Source organism: Crocodylus siamensis, chromosome 2 (assembly GCF_052110815.1).
Source record: "Crocodylus siamensis isolate JL-2025a chromosome 2, ASM5211081v1, whole genome shotgun sequence".
Taxonomy (NCBI): domain Eukaryota; kingdom Metazoa; phylum Chordata; order Crocodylia; family Crocodylidae; genus Crocodylus; species Crocodylus siamensis.
Window position 1 is genome coordinate 218,377,208 of NC_143396.1, and position 18,675 is coordinate 218,395,882.

The following is an 18,675-nucleotide window of genomic DNA, read 5'->3' on the forward strand; positions in this document are numbered from 1 at the left end:
TGGGTGTGCTGAATTCAGGGGGGGACCTGCATAATTTCCTTCCTTGCAAAATTGGAGGGACAGAAGTTACACATAAATCGGTTTAAGTGATCAGAAACCAGTTTAACCGTGTAACAGAACAGAAGTTCAGTGTATATAAACCACTTTCAAAATGGCCAAAACCAGTTTAAGATAAATCTGGTGGGATGTAGTATCAGACTTAACTGATTTAGGTCAAACCAGTTTATGGAACTTCTGTCCCAGATCCCTTCCTGGTTCAAGTTAACTCATAGTCCCCCAGCATCCCAGAATGCTTTGCAACCTTGGGCTGTGCTGCACTATCTGCTCTCTAGCTGGAGCAACATCACTACTCTGACTGGCAGAGAAGGGGGTTGGGGAGAAACCCTAGCACCAGATGCCAGCCAGAGGCTATCCCCCACCTTCTTGAGCAGGGAGTGGATTAAACTCCCATCCTGGCCTGCACTGGCCCTAGCTGGGGTCTGCCTGGCTGAGGCAGGGGAGTAAAAGGGAAGCCCTCAGATGCTTCAACTCCCTCCCCCACCACTGAAGCAAAGTGGGGAGCATGCCTAGGCCTTGGCTTAGCCAGCTGAGTTTGATGGGGGGGGGGGGGAGGGAGTTAAAACCCAGCCAGAGTTGGTGCAGGCCAGGGTGGGGTTTTAACCCTACCCCATCATACTCATCCAGCCAGGCCAGGGCCTGGACACCCCCTATATCCATTTGAGCAGGGAGTGGGGGGAGAAACCTCTGAGGACTTCCCCCTTAGCACCCTGCCCCAGCCAGGCAAACCCCAGCTGGGGTCGATGTGGGCCAGGGTAGAGGTTCATACCCCTAACCCCCCATCATTCTCAGCCAGCTGGGCCAAGTGGGGCCTGGCCATGTCCCCCCTCTCCACTCGAGCAGGGAGGAAATGAAAAGCCTCAGAGGGCTTCCCTCCCAGCTTCCCTCCATTCCCTTTGGCAGTGGCTGGCAGGCTGGGAGGCATGCTTTAACACTCCCCAGCTTCTAGCCTGACCCACTGCAGGCATGTGGCTACATTTCTGGAATCAAAAGTGAATGCCTGGTCACTTGCTTATCAGTTTAATGTATGTAGTTTAGACTAACCTGCAAAGATTGAATTGATTCAGCTTTTTGACTGTCTGTACCTAGCCTTGGAGCTAAGCTGTAAGGAAGTTGTGACATAACTACAGTGATTCCAGAGCTTTTGCACAATATAAACCAAGACCTGCTGAGTTTGTGGGCCAAGCCTCTGGTTTCTTTTTCATGGAAAGGATCAAGAACCAACTCCCATTGCCTTCGAGGGAGAAATTCAGATGAAATTCTAGGATCTGCAACAGATAATACAAACGATGGTCCCTAAAAAAGGTTTCTAGATAGGGGAAGGATCTGATCCTCTGTTTTAACTCAGTCCTTTCCTGGCCAAACTCCAAGTGAAACAAAAAAGGGAGAAAAATAGACATTTTTCAGTAGTTGCTTATATGTATGTATTTGAATTGCATGTCTAAACTTACTAAACTGTTAATCTTATTCACATCTTTTTGTGAGTTCCAAATTTAACTACTTTGTGGTATTTTTCACAAAGAACACAATAAGAAACTGAGAACTGAGACACAGACACAGTAGACCTCTAACTGGCCATGTCTACATATTCATTAACGTGCTTTTGTTACTGTGCATTAAATCTAGTAGCTCTAATGTGAGGTACTAAATAAATGTGCATTAGGCTGCCCTAATGTGCAGAAGCAAAAGTGCACGCTTTTTTAGTGATGCTCAGTGTGCAGTAGTCCATTTTTACTATGTATTAGCATATTAACATGGTTTTAATGCACAGTAAAATAAGCTATTGCACATTAAAGTGCACATGTAGATGCACTCACTGACAACAGCAGCAAGTACAGAAGTCCACATTGGGTGGTTCTGTTGGTTGCTAGCCAGCTTCCCAATAAGTTAGAAGGTCCAAGGCTACCCTCCACATAGTTTTCTGCAGATCTAACTGAGAAGAGAGATGTAAGGAGTCCCAGGATTACATTTATGCAGCTGCATATGAAAATATGATACAGGTGGCCAGCAGCAAAAATTATTATACAACAAAACATGGGAAACAAAGACCAGAACACCATGGAAAGCCTCGATCCAAGTCATTCTGTGTGTGCATCAAGGAGGGTACCTTTGAAGTTCTGCCATGAATTTTTGTGTATTCATTCTGTGGAATGTGCTTCATAGTGCTTTATTGAATCCAGTTGCATACTGGGGCCAGACTGATCCCTGCAGTCAGTGGAGTTACATTATGAAACAATTCTATATTAACTATTGCAAAGATCAGGTACTTTTTCCAAGCTAATCATCTATGATCCCAAATCACATGTTGCCTGCTAACCTTCTATATCAAGGATAAGAATCTCTCTGAAGTGAATTTCCTTCCGGTGCTATCTCTATGTAAATCTGCTTTAATATTCTGGTAAAATAAATGTCAGTGCTGGGTTTCATTATCTATCCAAACAATTTGGCTGAACAGAGGTAGTTTGCACTCTTCCTTCCCTGCCACCCCCACTGTCTTGCTCCATGTTTCTTTTCAGCCAGATGGTTCTTGATCTGCTATACGTTTTATCACTGTTCTTTCTTAGTAACAATGATGTGATGGTCATAATTTCTATTTTTATTAAAAAAAAATCAACCTTGTAATTGTCTGTGCTGTTATATAACAGGACTGTCTCCAGTCAGAGCCTTTCCTTGTGCATGACCTTGAAAGAAGGAATTGAGGTTTTAGGCTTTATTCATACAGGGGATTCCCAGGCAATTTCTCATCACTGCACGAGCACTGGTTCAGGTCCACAGATTATACCACTGTGATAAAACTAACACAGACTTTTTCCATGTATTTTATCACTGTATTACTATGATGACCAAGTGATAGAGAACCAGCAAATCTGCCTAATCACATCCTCAGGGTGATTTAATTAGATTGGTCCGTGTTATACATTCAACCCAGTGCCTACACAACCCTGCCTTTTCCTTAGTCAGATATAATAGGCAGGGGAATACTGACAAGTGTCTGTTCAACATATTTCCTCCAGGCCTTCAGCAATTTGGTGAAAGCCAAATCTTGTCCCTAGTTCCAGCCTTCATGCCATCCTGCTAAGCTCCAATTCTGGCCACTAATCTTACCAGCCCAAATTTTTGTTCCAGCCTTGCTGCCCTTGTTCAGACCCACCTCCCTGTTCCCTCTGTTCTCAGACTCCACCATAAATCAGCAATTCCTTACTTGCTTGTTCTTTGGACTTCAGTTCTGAGTCAGACCCCGGCTTTCAGTCCTGCCATAACAATTGTTCCATCCATACCCAGCCCATGATATTGCTCTGAGAATTGTTAAATGATACAGTGACAGAAAATGTATATATCTTTTGATATTTAAATAGAGAGTTTATTTAACCATAGGTACTGTCACATGGAAGCAACAGGAATAGAAAATCCATACACTTCTCCCAGGAGAGAAGATCCATAGGATGTCTTGCCTTCCACTCCTTAGCTGTCTTCTTTCTTGGTTACAGACCTAATAGGCATGAGGCCTCATGTGGAATGTAAAACATGGAAAAATGAAAGGATTTTTGGTTTGTGCTAAACTTAGTCAGGACCCATGCCTCTGCTCAGCTTGCCAGCTATTCATTTTGATCATTTTAGGCAAAAAAACCCCAAACCATGGATTTAGACCAGGTGAGAGCTTGCCTCAAGAGTTTAATTATGTCAGGATTCTATGGAGCAACACACGGGCATCCTAATAAAATTATATACTTATTATTTCCTTCTTGTCACCATCAAGTCAATTCCCAAAGTTCCTTTTACTCCACAAACAAATAATCAATAAGGCGGCAGACAAGGCCAGCACCTTCTTAGAATAAATGTGTTACAGCTTCCAGGCAGGCAAGGTTCAACTTACAGCTCCCATTCATAATAGTACTAAGTGTTCATACAATTTAAGTCCCTTGGTTTACTATTTACATTTGAAAGGGTCATTGATGGTTTGTGAAATAGCCAAGAAAAGACTTTACTAAATGCCTATTTCACTGGCCCCTGATAGTCCTGGATAGTCAGATAATGTGAGTTTAATAATGGGTGTGCGGCTGAACCAAATAAATTGTCCAGAGGACTCATGCTTCATAATGAACTAAAAAACAGATATTGCCTCACAGGGATGTGTTTAATGTTACAATAAAAGTGGAATGATTTGGCATGGTATATATGTAGAGAAAGAAAATCTACAGTAGTTTTAGAGCACAACATGTTAAGTGTTAACAGCGATACACTTTTAAAATCTGAAGGATGGATAAAGAAATATTATGTGAAGACAAGCAACCTGGGTATTTACAGGGCTTAGCGAACATTTCAGGTATCTTCAGCACCATAGTTCAGCAGCACATACATTTTGCTCTGAGGTTTGAGTTCATACAACATCTAAAATCAAAAATGAAATTCCCAAAAGGAAACAACTGACCGCAGTGAATTCCATCAACTCTGTCACCAAACCACGCCACTATCCCACAGCCATCTCAACATAGCCCATTCTTCATTCTTTTCTAATCATCTTCTTGTGTGGTTGTTCAGGTGGCTCACAAACCTAACATATATCATTCCATTCTCTAGTATCTTCAAGAGGAGAAAATAGGCTGCTCACAAAGGTGCACGGATTCAAATAATTAGCAAGGATGAACCTAAATTTAAATTAGCAGCCTTCATCTTGGTTTATGTTTGATTTTTTCTTTTTTAATTTTCATAAAGAAAAGCTTATTTTCACTAGCTGATAATCACATCAATCTACTATTACCAGTAATACAGCCTTTAACTAAATGTGATATTACTTTTAAGTAAACAGAAAGATACACTGTGCTTATACACTCTTATTTAAGCAAGTATGTAACTCATATTACATGTATTGCAATAATTACTTCTTACTTTGTTTTGTTACAACATGTTTCATAGATTTCATAGACATTAGGGCTGGAAGGGACCTCGGAAGAGGTCCAATCAAAAATAAAAACAAAAAGCTACGTAAAATTATCTAAAATATGTCAGCTGCAGAAAGAAAAACCTTTCCATAAGCCTGCTTGCACTTTTAATAAGCTTATTTGTTAAAGCCTGGAAGCATTATCTATCGCTACTAAAATTAACTGATTCATTTCTGGTCACCATGTCTTTCAAATATCATAATTAGTCGGTCTTGTTGTCTAATGCCTCATATTTATTAATTGATTACAAGAAGACAACCTATCCTGCTTTTTCAATTCCCAGATGTTTTCAACTTTAAATACATGAATCATTGAATTGAACTAACTGAATAAATTGAAATGAAGAATTGCTGTTAAAAGAATCATTGGAACTTCAATAAACTCAGATGCCAGATGCTCAGGGGCAGACTTTTATCAGTTCAGGGTTTTGACTTTCTCTAAAACTTCACCAAAAAGCATGCACTGCTTGCTTTTTTAATTTGATGTAGTGTAACAGAGGAAAATAAATTATTTTTTTAAGATAAATTAATTCCAGGAGGTAGAAGAAATATAAAGCCATGAGAATTCTTGAGTTTGCTGGAGGGGGAGGATTGTAGGAAGAAGATCCTGCCCCAAGCAAGACAGATTCACAAAACATCTCAAATGAGGCAAAAGCCACCTGCTTTTCTGTTTGAGACCCAATTGAAAAGTTCCAAAGTTCCCTTAGGCTTTCCCTCAATCCCACAAGAAGAAAAAAGTTCTTAATAGAAGACTTTACCTGGCAATTTTTACTTTGCTTTCAATAACATATGGTAGCAATTCAGGTTCCAGAATACATTCAAATGTCAAATATCGCATTATTTCTTAATTGTGTGTACATACACTATGTACATATCAAATGAAGACATGATCTGGTACTGCACTCTAGTGGCTCAGCAGAAGATCTGTAATTATGACTGTGCTCAGGAAAATGCAGGAAACTTCACAAATGCTTAGGCCACATTCATCACCCGGGATCTTTAGTGTAGAGAAGAAATTGCTTATGAAGAAAATAAAGATTATAGCCCCCTTGGAAACCAGAATGTGTCTTTTCTCTAGCTGTCGCTGTGTCTGAGACAGTTGCATCTCCTTTTTTGCCTATTTTATCAGGAACTTTGATCCATTCATTACTACTTACTTTCCCAAACACATCCACTGGACACTATCCTCCTATTCTGCTAGTCTCCAAACCCCCTTTATTTGCAATAGGACAGAATCCTCTTCCATCTGACATAAGAGTTTGGTACAGAGGAAAAACATCAGAATCTTGATCTTGAGCCTTTCAACTAAGTGTGGGGTAGTTTTTCTTGAATGGGAATGATACATGGAGTGAAGCAAATTCCATACAGTTCCATCTGCAATAGTGTAGGGTATTGTGTTGGCATATGGTCTAGACTATAGGAGAGCTGTAGGGGAGGAGAACTGGATACCGAATCTGTAACTTAACCTCTATAAATCAATGGGGAGGAAGCACAGCAGAAAAGGAGCCAGTTTGTGATTTTGATTAATTAACAATGGTATTGTTAATGGCTGCAGGAATAGTCAATAGGGTGGGTGCTCAGTCCCAGGAATCAGTTCCTTGGCTTGATTAGCCTAAAACGGCTTGTAGAGTTTTGTAATGGTAAGTTCCTCTGGCTAGGCTATTGTCATTTAATTACCTACTGATCATCATAAACTCACATTCACTAAAGAGGGACCAGCCCAATATAGCAGATTTTATCATTTTACAATTACGATTTCAATGCAGTTTTTAACAATGGTCCAGGGTGTAACTTCATTGTACAGAGAGTACGTTCCTTAAGGGTTTAAAAGTATAAAGTATAAAATACAAAATGCCATGGTAAAGATGAGACAGATAAAATATAAAAATTCAGTATGAGAAAAATATAAAAATGCAATGCGAGGTACTGAGGATCAAAGGCTACTGGGGACAGTAAATGAGTTAGATTAGTATCAGGAAATATTTGTAGTCTTTGAAGTGTATATTTTAGTTCTTTTGCTTTCTTTAGTGACTCTGAGGTAACTGATATGTAAATGTAGTTTCTAGGTTTTTCTTACAGGAAGCCACTTGAGCTTTCTGGCTTGCTCTGAGCCTTGCCACACCCATGCAATGAGTGTGCTAGGTGTCTGTCAATACTTAGAAGGAAAAAAGAAATGCATAAAATGGGGAGCAAGGTGGAGAGAAGGGGTGCAGGCAAGAAAGGGCTTCTGTTATATCAATGTCCAGAAGGGAAATGTACAAAGGGGGCTTTCTGCTACAAATTTACATCCCATTCAAAGCTGGCTGCAGAAGCAACTTAAATAACTGATTTTAAAATACCCCAGGCTTTTTACAAATCTGTCTTTCTTCCTGTTCAAAACTTGACTTAGCTACCATTTAGGCAAGAGTATGACATTTTAAATTAAGCTCAGAGCAAAAGATATTTGCAAATGACTGGATATAGACTTTTTGTGGAACTTCAATAGGCTTTGTCATTCAAAAAATATAGAGCTATGAGAAATATGTGGATATTTTGAACCACAGCTTTGTGAATTCTCATTTTCAACGTATGCAGTTGGCTGATTTGGAGGGGAGAGGTGATGATACTAAAGAGGTATTATTGTCTTTCCCTATGCAGATCCAGCCAGGCTGAAGATTTACCACTGTCCTTTCTTAGAATGTTTACCATAGCTAATTAATAACTGGCTAGCTCCATTCTCAGCTCAGATGCTATTTACAACTCTGGTTAAAAATCCTTGCTATGCAATGAAAATTGTTGATTATATGTGTAGTCATGATACTTTCTTGGCCAGCCACCAAAAAAAACTGTGAATGGTTATAATTAAATGGAAATAATGCATTTCTAACACCTGTTATTTTATTTTTGCATGTTGATTTTTACGTTGTGCTCTTTCATAGTTTCATAGTTTCTAGGGTCGGAAGGGACCTGAGTAGATCATCTAGTCCGACCCCCTGCCATGGCAGGAAACAATACTGGGGTCAAACAACCCCAGCAAGATGTTCATCTAACCTCCTCTTAAAAACTCCCAGGGTAGGAGCCAGGACCACCTCTCTTGGACGCTGGTTCCAGATCCTAGCTGCCCTGACCGTGAAGTAGTGCCTCCTGATATCTAGCCTAAACCTCCCCTCTGCCAGCTTGTGACCGTTATTCCTGGTCACTCCTGGCAGTGCTCGGGGGAACAGTGACTCCCCCAGTGCCCGCTGATCCCCTCTGACTAGTTAATAACAGGCCACTAGATCCCCCCTCAGCTTTCTCTTTTGGAGGCTGAACAGGTTCAGGTCCCGTAGCCTCTCCTCATAGGGCCTGCCCTGCTGCCCCCTGATCATGCGAGAGGCCCTCCTCTGGACCCTCTCCATGCTGTCGACATCCCTCTTGAAGTGCAGCGCCCAGAACTGGACGGAGTACTCCAGTTGCGGCCTGACCAGTGCTGCATACAGGGGGAGGATCACCTCTTTGGATCTGCTCGAGATGCATCTGTGGATGCATGACAAGGTACGTACGGTTGGCCTTCCTGACTGCCTCCCCACACTGCCGGCCCATGTTCATCTTGGAGTCAATTATAACTCTTAAAAGTATCCTTGATCTTGAGAGAAGGGTTGAACTTGTCTTTTTAATGTTTTGACTCTTTGTTTTTGGAATCTTTATATATTTTATGTACATATATATATATTTTACTGATATCTGTTCACTTTAAACTTTGTATTTATATTATTGCATGTAATACCCTTGGGCTCAGACAATGTATTTATGAACACTTGATTGGTCCTATAAACTGCAAATTTATCCTCCAGTTGATATATCTTATTGAACAAGTATTTACACATCATTGTGGTGTTTGGGATGGAGTAGACCTTTCTTTCAGGAATCTCTCAAAATGGAACTGCAGAAATAAAAGAGATAGGTATAATCACTATTTGTACATAGCGATGATATGTATTTAGGAAATATAGGGTGTGTATACACATCGCCCTACAGCAACGCAGCAATGTACTAGCGCTACGGCAGCGTAGTGATCATGTGTTGCCAGCTATGTTGCCGTAGCAGTGTGCTCCCTGGGTATAGCACACTGCTACGGTGAGGTAGTGGCAAAATGTAACTGTGTGCTGTGCACATGGCGCAGTAACCACACATATTGTGCTGTGCTTTAGTACCTCCAAAAGGAAGTACTAAAGCATGGTGCTGTAGCAATGTCACCGCATAGTGATGTGTAAATGCACCCATAGTAATTTGTGTTAAAATGGTGTTAACAATACATACCACAGTGCCTGCTCCTTTCCTCAGACCTGATGAAGAATGCCTTTCATTCAGAAGTTTGCCTGTCTATCCCAACCATGCAGTTCATCCAATAATAGATATCACCTACAACAATCCTTGCCTCTTGTATTAGTAATACTACTAATAGCCTTTACATAGTATCCTTCATCTGTAGATTTCAAAGTAACTTAAACATGCAGATCAGCACTATTTTCTCTATATTACAGATAACAAAAGTCACTGAAATGAAAAGTCACTGAAGTACTTACCTGTGATGCCATAGCAGATGGAGCTGGGATTAGAACCTAACTTTTTAAAATATCACTCCCATACTACTAAATCCCATTGTTAAGTAAAAATACTTGGCAGCTGTACAGACTCTCATTTCCAAACTTTAGCTCACATGGCCTTACAGAATGCGTAGACATTCTTATCTCTACATTACCCACTGGGAAACAGACAGACAGGGTATGGCCAAAGGCCAACATTTTCAAATTTGGCTGCCTAAACCCTAAAATTAGTTATAGAAATTAAAAAAGCCCAGGGGGACTTGAGCTAAGTTATGTGGTTTTCTTTAAACAGCATATTTAAATCAGTAGTGAACAAAACACACATTTGCCCTTTGGTGGAGGAGGCAAATCTTAGATTGGGTTCTGCCATTTTAAACCAGTCTATGTTCTGTTATGGGTATAGACCAGTTTCCTATCACTTATACTGGTAAAAATATAATGTATATACCTGGCCTATCTGAGGCCCTATGCCTATATGCAGGCAGACACAGCCTGATTTTCAGAAATGTTGAACACTTGCTGCTTTCACAAAGCCTTACTTTGGGCACTAGCTTTGAAAATGTTGCCACAAGTGACTTGACTGACCTTGCCCAGTGACTCAGTTGCACAGCAATGTTTAGAATCGAACAGTTCCCAACCTCCAGATCCTTGTTTGGTTTACTAGAATATAGCACTTTCCTTACTATTTCCTTCATACTTACCTGGAATCCATGGTACTGTAAGAACTGGTCACTGTGGAACTGGACCAGCACTGAGTTCCTGGAAGAGATAAAGACTGGCACTGAGTTATATAAGCAGTACTTGCTTGTAAAATGGGGAGTGATTTTGCCTCCATTATAAATGACCAGATAGTCATTTTGGTATTGGAAAGAATTCTCCAGATAAAAGGATAATATATTCAGAGATATCTGCCAGGTGGAAAGAAGCAAAACAGATAATAAGCAAAGCAGGAAAATAAGAACATCAGACTGGAAGGGACCTCCTAAATCATTAATCTAAATCCCCTGTTATCTTAGGCAATATCATCATATAATCCCTTTCATAAATATATCAAGTTCCATCATAAAATTCATTTATTTTCTTCCCCTTATTCCTGTTAGAAGGCAGTCCTGGTATGTCATTCCTGCAAATTATACAGTCCTGTGAATTATAAGAGATTTTTTGGGGGAAGTCCTAAAATATCAGAAAACACTGAATAATTATGAGCCCAATTCCCTGTAGGTATGAGCTAATACAGCTCCACTACTTATTTAATAACAAATCATATAGGCATAGCCATTAGTATTTGAACAATGCCTAGCATAATATGGGCATTACTGAAAATAGCAATACAGAAGCAATGCCTTTCATCCCAAAGGATCCCAAAGTGGTTTACATCTATACAAAAGAATCCCTTACTCATCACTGATGGTGAAGTGTAGGAGCTATTTAATGCTGTACAACAACCCTACACAAGAATTTGTGACAGAAGAGGATGGTGAATTATGTATCCGATAGAAAATGAAGGAGAAGATTTAGCTGAGTAGAAATGGAGAAGACTGGTTACCAGTGCTAATCTTAAAATGTCTAATTAATCCAGAGGGATACACAATACGTTTAGCCAGTTTCAAAGATTTGGAAGTGCTAGAAGTCACTGTGGTAGGAGTGGAACAACTGTGGGCATGGGAGGGGACCCCAGTTTCAGTCTGCTGGATAAAATGATCTTCCTCTCCTCAGGAATAACTATTCCCAGGGCCAGATTAACGCATAGGCAAACTAGGCATATGCCTAGGGCCCTGAGCTGCTGGGGTGGGGGCAGTCCTTCCTTCCACAGTGGTGGCACAAATGGCTCCATCCGTCTCCCTTCCCTTCCCCTTCCTGCTGCCAGCCTCACTGCCATGGTAGCTGCTTCCTAGCCATGGCTCCAAGCCCCATTCATCATGGGCAGCAGCACTAGTCTGGGGAGAGGGGCCAGGCCCAGGAGTTTGTTTGCCTAGGGTCTACTAAAGGGTTGGTCTGGCCCTGCCTATTCCCCTTAGTCACAAGGTTCTTCATCCTATACTATTTTTACTCTGTGAGTCCAAATACTGTCTATCTCCTACTGTAGAAGAAGCAGGCACCTTAAGCAGAATAGTTTTCTAGGCTGAGAGGCATGGTACGACCTCATTTAATGGCAAATGAAGAGCACAAGGGACAACACTGAATTATAAGGAGGAGCTCATTCACAACATCTGGAGAACTGGAATACCAGCATAGTAGAGGGCTCATTCAGCAGCTCTGGGGAGGAGGCAAAAAGTTGAGGGAAAGAGAAATGTGGAAGATGATTTAACATGGCTCCCATCCCACAGTTTAGAAAACAAATTAGGAATATGCTTGTTCTCAAGATTTTAAAGTCCATCCAACAGCAATTTTACATCTCATCCAAATTATGGAACCTCTAGCAACAAAGCATTTCAAACACCAGACTGTAATAATAGGTTGATTGTAACGCAGAGGAAACAAAGTTACTTCTAGAGACACTAACACCATTTCTTCCATGGCCTTATTTTTCCCAGGTTTGACCATGTTTGCTCTAGAGCAGTGGTGTCCAACCTTTTTGAATGTGGGGCCAGATCATGAACTTTTTATTACCCACTGGGCCAGTGAGACATATTCAAAGACCTCACAGGAAGTGGTATCACATCAGGAAGTGATGTCACATGACCTTTGACACCAATGAAGTTGCAGGAAGTGACAATGAAATGGGTCTGGAAATGTGGTTTAAAATCCAAAATAAAAACAATATAAAAGCAACAATGAAATAATACCAAATATTTGACTAAAATAAACACTTTTGCATAATGCATAATGAAAGAAGCATAATGCAAGTTGACAGATCAAATGTGGAAAAGATATCAGCCAGAGTGGAAACTAAGCAAAGGTAGAGAGACGTGTCTCGGCGGGAAACACCTGCGCAGCGCTTTGCAGCCTCCGCCACTCGCTGCCTTGCAGGGGGCGGGCGGGCATGGAGGGAGGAGAAAGCAGGGGCTCCTCAGTGCATCCAAGAGGCTGCGAGAGAGACTTGCGGCTCAGCTGGGCATGGCCGCAGCTGCAGCCAGGCATGGGGCGGGGCGGGGTGGGGTGGGGTGAGCTGCTGCCATGCGTGGGAGCCCCAGTTCAGGCTCCTCCTTGTTCTCCTGGCCACAGCCTCCCCAGGATGTGCAGGAAAGGCGCCCTTCACTTCGCCGCCGCCCACCTCACTGCTCCGGTGGCTGTGGGTGCCCGCACTGCCCCCCACTCCCACCTCGGTCCTGCGTGGCTTTGCCACTGAACCCTGGCTCTGCACCGCTGCCTCTGCCTGCTTTCAAGGATGCCTTGTAAGTCGTCCAGGCACCAGGGAGTTCATGTGTGCCTGGGCCCCTCCATGGGGCACTGCTCGCTGAGGGCTGCGTGTGGGAACCTTGTCCCTTCCCCAGCCATTAGGAAGTTGCTGAGAGGCTGTGGGAGGGACAAGGGGTGGGAAAGAAAGTAAACAGTGTTTACTTTCATTTCCCGTTGCAGCACCTCAGGCCTCAGAAAATGGCTTGGCGGGCTGCATGGCGGCCTGCAGGCTGTATGTTGGAAAAGCCAGCTCTAGAGCCTTAATGGTTCATAGCACATGCAGCATCTTGATGTCTCACCTTTGGAGATTATAAAGAGATTAAAATATACTGATTTTCATTAATTTCCAGAGATTTCAGGGTCAGTGCTACACTAAATCTTAGTGGGATTGCCGTTAACTTAAGCCACTCACCACTGCATGACCTACAACCCCAAATTAATCTATTTTGGATAGACTCTAAAAAGCAGATGATGTTAAAAAATGAAGGCCTTTTCCCACTTGTTGCACTGTTGAGGGGGCACTAATTCCCTACCTGGAAATGAGCTGGAATGCTCCACAGTTTTATTCAGTATCTTTAAAAAAGGCAAGCTTGGGAATGATCTAGCCCAGTTCTGTGCTTGTTGATACCAGCCTTCTTCCATCAATATTTTAGATCCAGGAATTTACAATACAAAATTAATTTAAATTCATGAATGCCTTATCTTTAGACCCAGAAAGGACATGTAGACATACTGTAGAGTGGCACTCTCAATATAGAGCAGGCAAGGGCATGCCAAGAGCAGAAAATAAGCATGTCTCCACTGTGCCTTATTCTATGCTGACAGAAGTTTTCTTCAAGCAGTTTAACTTAAAGGTGTCCCTTTTGCAACACTAACTTTTATCCAGGCTGGACAGAGAAGAATTGAGGGACAGCATCCATGCTTTTCTTGGGCACAGTGGAATACAGAGTCCATCTAGTTTGACAATTTTTCTTGCTAAACAACAGTTACATATTTCAGAGTGATAATAATTTACCTCATTGTTACTGCTTGTATCTCTGTGGTAACATTTCAGCAAAGAAATTAAGCTTATATTGCATCATCCGGAGCCATCATTACCCAGGCACAGTCTGCTACTGGAGGATAGTGAGAAGGATACTGTGGAGACTCTGACTTCCCATTTGTGGCAGTAAAGGTCTTGCCACACTGCATTAGGAACTGCAAAAAGATTAAATGAACATGTAGCTCCACTTATGTGTGCATGTGTACACTCAGACCCAAATCTGTGTACAGACATTTTACATGCATTTTCACAAGTACACAAACATACACATCTTGACACAAACTATAGGTAACAAGATGGCCTTTCCATGTCATTTCAGGTGCAAAAAGAGGCCATGAAGGGGGTTTAGACAGCCTGTGTAAAACATCTGCATTTTAGAGGAAAAGTTCCAGATACTGAGGTGGCCATAACATTGTGTCATTGGATCATTAATATTTGTTGTAACAGGGACTTGGGCAAGAGTCCTGTTACTTAGACAAGGTCGGGCCAGATTGACCCAATGATGAACCCTGCCAGGTGCAAGGGATTACACACCTGGGAGAAAAGCAGGTGATTAGCCTGCCATATGGAGCATAAAAATGGCAGCGGGGAAAAGACTTTTGCCTTCGGGCACCAGAAGGAAGAGCAAGGAGTGACAATGCTCTCAGAGAGATAGCAGAAGACCTACAGGAGAGAAGAAAAGAACTCCGAGAAGAAGGGGGCTCCTGAAATACGCAACAGGTCAGTAACATCAAAGTTCGTCTTCCCGGGAACCTTGTCATATTGACAAAGGTGAGAGGAGCAGAGACGCTGGGTGGCAGATCCCCTAGAGGCGCGGTAGGTCAGCGATGAAAAGGCTTGCCCTGCTGGCAATCTCCGCTGTGCTGGTGAGGGTGGGGGAGCCTGAAAAGCCAGGCAGTGGATCCCCAAGTGACGCGGCAAAAGACCAGCTCTGCCGGCGACGCCTGCTGTGCCGGGGAGTGAGAGGAAAGACTGAAGCGCTGGGTGGCGAATTCCCCTGGGACCTCTAAGGAGGAGAAATTGTGCTCTTCACTAAGATAAAAGGGGACTGAGTTTAACCCCAAGACTGGATTCCAGTGGGAGCGTGGAAATGGGGAGTGAGAAATCCGGTGGAGAGGGAAAGAATAGCAGGAGACTACACTCTGGACCGTGTAGGTGCAGAGAATGAGAGATGCTGAGGATGGGTGCCGCTAATGAGATAATTAGCAGTGAAGAATCTGTGCCCAATGCATACAGAGTAACTAATCTGAAGGACGCTTGATTGTAACACTGCCTACCTTGCCAATGAAGTAATAGGCAAGAACATTGTTATTTCAGCACTATTAAGCCAGAAATAAAACTTACACCATGAGCACTGAACATCAAAGTGGCATTAATCTATCCTAGAACAACTAAAACTATTAACCTCCTTCCTTTTCCATTTCTATCCAAGTCATGGCAGGAAAGTACAACAGAAAGCTGAGGATAAGATTGACCATCCTGCTCACATTGGTAATGGCAGCTGTTTCATATTTGCCTCAAATTAATCATTCACAAATATGAGAGAAATGAAAATTGTCAAAAACTATCCTGGGTCAAGGGGACAGACTTTTAGCAGAAGATTTACTGGAACTGTAAGAAGCTTTAAAATGGGGCTTTTTTGGTGCTATTAGTGAACAATTCCACAAGCATCAAGTTTTCAGAAGATACAGCTGAAGAAGGCTGCTTTGTTCCACACAATTTATTCAGTAAGACAGTGGATTTCCTGCTGCCTCCATCATAAATACAAATGTGGTTGAAGGTACAGTTTGGGGAGGACTGGACTTTAAAGGACTCAAACTACAGAAAAACCTGAGGAAAAGAACATGAAAGCCTTCACCAACATATCTCTGTTTTTCCTAACAGTTTATGCCTAATGACTTAGCTGATTTTAGTATTTAATCAATTGATCAAGAAAAACCCTTTCAGTTAAAATTCCTATTTAATAAATTTAACTTTCCTTTCTAAGTACATCTAGAACCCAGTGCACAGTTAAACCTAAATATTTAGCAAAGAGCATGTCACTCTTTAACCATTTCTTACTTTTTTGCCAGGATTTGAATCAGCCACATGCACTTAGTAATATTTCAATATGATGTCTGGTAGATAGCAGAGGAAAACATTTCCAGTCAATTCAGAAAGCAAAGTGCTACAGGCCCGAGGGGGTAGGTGGGGGGAGAGGGGAGAATGAAAAGGTCTTAATGACATGGTATGCACAGAGAAAGCACAGATAGATCTAAGTGCTGCTCCGCTGGATATATGCACTCTTAATTTCTAGACAGAGTGGTGATTCTGTACTAGGCACACATCCTTTAGTTTGAATCCACAGCATGGTACTTCACAAAGGGGATGTCTTCAACTGGTTACTTATAACCAATACAGGGAAATTTTATTAAATGTGGTGCAGGGTCTGGTTCCCCCACGTCACTGGAAGAATCCACCCAGATGAATGGCAAGTAGTACCCAGAGGAAAGAAGCCTCAGTTAATGGCTCAGGCTGTAGAAAATCCTCATTGATTAATGTGGTCATGACCCATGTTTAGCCTGAAGCCACCCCCGACAGTGGTTGTGTACTGCCACAGCCTTCTCCTAGCTATCTCTTGACTGCAAAGAGAAAAAAGCCATTAATACAAACCCTTGTCTTTCATGTGAGAAATTTACCACTGTACACAGGGCCATCTTTTGTTCAGCGAGGCACTAATAAAGCCTCAGAGAAGACTGGTGCACAGATCTTTACTCACCTGCACCAGGGAAGCTCACCTTTAAAAGTAATAATTCCAAGTGCTTAAGTTTAGCATGGTTGAAGATTTCTTTCTTTATATCTTGGTGCTCCTGAAGCTGCTCCTGTACTTTTCAGCAACGCTGTTGTTGTCTATAAATCTCTATGCAGCATCTCCCTAACAGCCCAGCTGTTTTTCAGAAACCAATACATCTTCTTCAGCAACTAGTTACATCCTAAGGCTGCTCCATCATGTGGATTTCACATTTCAGTCATTTTCATCAAAGACTCTCTTCTGGGAAGAACAGCTCAATAGATCCCATGGATTGGCATTGTGAGCTCTTCAGCCTTGGACCCTGCTATGCATTGATTGTATTGTGCTGCACACAGACTGCACAAAATGTACTGATTTTGAAGTGGGAGATCACAGGATAGGAATGGAAGGAGCAAGGAAGAATGTTAGAAGCACTACCACATTCATACAACTTATTGATTTTGGCAACATCAAGGTTAATCATTCCATGCCTCTGTCCACTGGGCACTGAGCTATCAGGGAGCAGGATGATGATTTCCTTTCTAGGTGTGCTGGATAAAGCAAATCTGTAATGATATGAATAATAACATCTTCAGGGTTATTTAACTTACAAAAAGGGGTGAAGTAGGCTTTCCTCAGAATAGGGCAAAATCTTTAAGTGGCTCCATCAGATGTGGGGTCCCTGTTGGATGGCCCATGTCAGAGAGTATGTGTTCATACTTCTAAGCAGCTGGGGGCCACACATTGCACAGGCCACACCAGTGTAAGCCATGCCCCCCGCCCTCAGGGACACACACCACACAGGCAGTCCCTCTGCTCCACTACATGCACAGGTGCCCTCACCTCCACCTTCAGCTCTCTAGCAATCAGCTCCTCTGCTGCAGCACACCACACCACCCAGGTGCCCCCAGCACCACATGCTGTGTCATCCTGCCCTGCTCCTGGGGCAGGAGCAGGAAGTGGAAGCCAAAGGAGGGAGGGGATGCCTGGAGATCACAGCTGCTGCTGCAGATGGAGCAACCCCAAGGAGCAGCAGCCAGGCACTAGCCCAGGGGCCACAAATTAACCCCAGTTTATTTGGACAGCCTCAATTTAAGCCTTTGCCTTAGAAGTATAGAAAGTGATTTACCAGTAATCTTGAATGACATAAAATATGTTTCTTGAAAAAGAAACATGTTTAATCCAAATACTTCTTTTTCTAAATGTGGAACTTCAGATGCTACTAACCAATCAAGGCCTAATAAAATCACCTCAACATAAATCCTCTATCTTACCTGTTATAGTGCAACAGAAAAGAATAATCATATGGGAGGCTCAGGTTATTGGATCTGCTTTGCTTAAAGTTATCTGTTATAATATATTGTGTTTTTAATGGTGAAGCAGGTATCCCAGTAACAAACTAAATATGTCCACTGTAACAAAAATGCTCCCATTCAATTTAATATAGCACACATTACATATTGATGATACACAGTATAAGTCAGTGGTTCTCAACCTTTTAGGCTAAAGGCACCATTCTGAAAATGCCACCTTCAGTTCTCACTTGTTTTTTGACTACAGGGAAATAATAGAGCAATTCTTCTCTTGCACAGAACTCAGAAAGACCACAGGAGGTCAGAATATTTTCAACACTATGGATTCCTATTTGAAATCTCTAGGTTTATATGGTGAATCATATTTGCATATCTTACAGGATTAACATTGTGTGGTAATAGGATCTCAAGGTACCCGAGGGCGCCACAGCACTGGTATAAGTCAATGATACAAGTCAATCATGTATTATAATTAAAAAGGTATGATGCTTTAAATCATCAGTAGGCAAAGTTTTAGAGCTATGCGACAGGTTGATCCGACTCAGGTCCCAGGCAGGCCAGCTCCCGACCATCTAGTCATGCCAGTACACAACCCACCCATCCTCTCCCTATGGCATGAGCAAAACCTCCCTGCTACCTGGCTGCAACAG